Consider the following 4,155-nt stretch of genomic DNA (forward strand, 5'->3'; position numbering starts at 1 on the left):
AAAAAAAAAAAAAAAAAAAAAAAAAAAAAAAAAAAAAGAAATACCTAGGCCTTTGTAATTTATAAAGAAGAGAGGTTTCATTGGCTCACAGTTCTGCAGACAGTACATATAGCATGGTGCCAGCATCTACTTCTGGTGAGGGCCTCAGGAAGCTTACAATCATGGTGGAAGGCAAAGGGAGAGCAGGCATCCCACATGGTGAGAGTGGGAGCAAAAAAGAGAGGGGGATGGTGCCTCATATTTTTAAACAACCAGATCTCGTGTGAACTCAGAGCAAAAACTCATTTATTACCAAGAAGACAGTGTTAAGCCATTTATGAGGGATATGTCCCCGTGATCCAAATGCCTCCCACCAGACCCCACTTAAAACACTGGGGATTACATTTTAGCATGAAATTTGGAGAATATAAATATCCAAACCATATCAGCATCTTTAACAGAAGCATCACAGAAGTGATGCTACATCCTTCCTTATCCTATCAGGTGGTGAACACTATTTGTCTCATTATTAATGATGTCCACTTTTACCACTTGATTAAGATATCTGCCAGGCTTCTCCACTGTAAGGTTACTCTTTTCATCTTTTCCAATTAATAAATATTTGGTAAGCAAATACCTAGAAATTTACAATAATCATTTCTCATCAAAATTTGGTATTTGCTTATACGTATGCCTTATGTTCCCAACTTGCTAAGAGCTTTTTTCATAGAAAGATGTTGAATTTAATGAAATGTTTGCTCTACATTGCCTGATTAAATATTGAACCAGTATTGAATTTCTAGGACAAATCACATGTGATCATAGTGTATTACAATTTTTAAATATTGATGGGTGGAATTTGCCAATATTTTGTTAAGGATTTTCATGTCTATGTTCATGGAGGATATTGGTTTATGGTTTTCTCTTTTTGTACTGTCTTTATCTAGCCTTGATATCAGGGTAGTGCTGGCCTTATAAAAAGAGTTGGGATTTGTTCTTTCCACTTCTATTTTCCAGATGAGATTGTGTAGAATTGGTGTTATTGCTTCTTTAAATGTTTAGTAGAATTAGGTGTGCTATGGTTTGGATGTGGTTTGTCCCTACCAAAACTCATGTTAAAATTTAATTGCCAATGTTGGGAGGTGGGGCCTTTAGAGATGATTAGGTCAATAAGATAGATTAATGTTTTCTCATGAGACTAAGTTAGTTCTCCTGAGACTGGATTAGTTTTCATGGGACTGGGTTAGATCTCACAAGAGCAGGTTGTTATAAAGTAAGGTTACATCTCACATTTTACCCCTTTTGGATGCCTTCTTCCCCTTCCGCTTCACGTGGATTGAGTCCAGGAAAACTATGGGTGCAGGGCTGCCTGACACTTAGAGGCCCAAGCCTCTAGTGTGTCCAGGAGGTAGAATGTGGAATGAAAGATTACTTTGGATCGTTAAAGTTTACAGCCTGCTCTGCTGAGTTTCAGACTTGCTTTGGTCCAGTTACTTCTTTCTCCCTGCCTATCTCTTTCTTTGGGAATGGGAATGTTTATCCTATGCCTGTGCCACCATTATGTCTTGGAAGTAGATAACTTTTTATTTTACAGGCTCACAGCTGGAAGGAATTTTCCTTGAGTCTCGGATAAGGTTTTGAATTTTTGAGTTGGTGCTGGAATGAGTGAAGACTTTGGGACTATTGGAATGGAATGATTATGTTTCGTATTTGAGAAGGACATGAGTTTTGGGAGTCCAAAGGCAGAATGCTATGGTTTGGATGTGGCTTGTTCCTGCCAAAACTCATGTTGAAATTTAATTGTCAATGTAAACAGTGTTGGGAGATGAAGCCATTTAGAGGTGACTAGGATAATAAGATGGATTAATGTCTATCTCACAAGACTCAGTTCTTCTGAGACTGGATTAGTTCTTGAGAGACTGGGCTAGTTCTCACAAGAGTGGGCTGTTATAAAGCAAAGTCATGCCTTGGATTTTATCCCTTTAGCATACCCACTTCCCCTTCCACTTCTTTGACAATTTATGATCCAGTATGAAGCCCTCACAAGAAGCTAACCAGATGTGGTTGCCTGATCTTACAATTCCCAGCTTCCAGAACCATGAGCCAAAATAAATCTCTTTTCTTGATAGATTACTCAGTCGTGGGTATTTTGTTATAGCAACAGAAAATGAACTAACACGAGTGAAACTATCTGAACCTGAAGATTTCTTTTCTTGGAATGTTTTCAGCTGATAATTCAATTTACTTGACAGCTATATGACAAAGCAGGTTATTTATTTCATTTTGGATGATTTGTGGTAGTATGTGGCTTTTGCGGAATTCGTTAATTTAGTTGTAAATGTATGTGTGTACAACTACTAATTTAGTTGTAAAATGTATGTGTGTATTATTGTTGATAGTATTTCATTATTATCCTTTTAATATTTGAATGTCCATAGTGATATCCACTCTTTCATTCTTAATATTGGTAATTTGTGTCCTCTTTATTTCTTTGTCAGTCATGTCAGAAGTTTATTAAATATATTGATCACGTCAAATAGCTAGAATGTGATTTCTTTGGTGTGTATATTGTTTTCTATGTTTAATTTCATTTGTTTCTGTTATTATTTTCTTCATTTTGTTTCCTTTAGGTTTGTTTTGCATTTGTTTTTCTTAAGGTAGAAGCTTAAGTTTCTTAAGGTAGAAGCTTAGATTGTTGCTTTGAGATCTTTCCTCTTTTATAATATAAACATTTAATGCTATAAATATCACCCTCAGCCCTGCTTTAACTACATACCACATATTTTGATACATTGTACTTTCATTTTTTTCAGTTCATAATATTTTATTGTTACTCTTGAGATTTCTTCTTTGACCCATGGATTATTTAGAAATGTGTTGTTTAATTTTCAAGTGTAGGATACTTCCTTGCTATCATTCTGCTATTGACATCTAGTTTGTTTCCATTACGGTCAGAGAACACACTGTGTATGATGTTTTAGTAATACATGATAATTGTACATATTTTGGGGGTATGTGTCATATTTTGATACATGCATCCAAAGTATAATGAGCAAATCAAAGTAATTAGAGTATCACCTCAAACATTTATCATTTCTTTGTAATGGCAACAGTTCAAATTTTCTCCTATAGCTATTTTGAAATACACAATAATTTGTTGTTACCTATAGTCACTCTACTTTGCTGTTAAACACAACTTATTCATTCTAATTGTATTTCTGTACCTATTAAACAACTACTATTCATCTGCCCCCACCCTTCCTAGCCTCTGATTACCATCATTCTACTCTCTACCTCCATGAAATCAAATTTTTTAGTTCCCACATATGAGTGAGAACATGAGCCATTTCTCTTTGTGTGCCTGGCTTATTTCACTTAACATAATAACCTCCAGTTCTACCCATGTTGCTTCAAATCACAAAATTTCATTCTCTCTTATAGTTGAATAGTATTTAGCATTCCATTGTGTATATATATATCACATTTTCTGTATTCACTCATCCATAGATGGACACTTAAATTGATGTTATGTTTTGGCTATTGTGAATAGTCCTGTAATGAAAAAGGACATGCAGATTATTCTTTGATATACTGATTTCCTTTCTTTTGGCTATATACTCAGCAGTGGGATTGCTGGATCATATGGTAGATTTATTGTTAGTTTTTTGAGGAAGCTTTACACTGTTTTCTACAATGGCTGTACTTATTTACATTTCCACCAGCAGTGTAATAGCAGTACCATTTCTCTGCATTCTTATCAAAATCTGCTATTTTTTGCCTTTTTGATAATAGCCATTTCAATGAGGATTAGATGATATTTCACTGTGGTTTTATTTGCGTTTCTCTGATGATTAGTGATGTTGGGCATTTTTTCATAAGCCTGTTGGTCATTCATATGTTTTCTTTTGAGAAATGTCTGTTCAGATCCTTTGCCCATTTTTAATCAAATTATTTTGGAAGTATTATTTTTTTTTTTATTTCTTAGCTATTGATTTCAGTTGCTTATATATATTCTCATTATTAAACCCTTGTTGGATGCATAGTTTACAAATTTTTCTCACATTCTGTAAGGATCTATTCATTCTGTTAATTGTTTAATTTGCTGTACAGAAGCTTTTTAGATTCATGTAATCCCATTTGTCTATTTTCACTTTTGTTTTCTATGCTTTTGAGGTC

This window comes from Sapajus apella, unplaced genomic scaffold (genome assembly GCF_009761245.1).
Source record: "Sapajus apella isolate SASKATOON/1434 unplaced genomic scaffold, GSC_monkey_1.0 scaffold98, whole genome shotgun sequence".
In the NCBI taxonomy this organism is placed as follows: domain Eukaryota; kingdom Metazoa; phylum Chordata; class Mammalia; order Primates; family Cebidae; genus Sapajus; species Sapajus apella.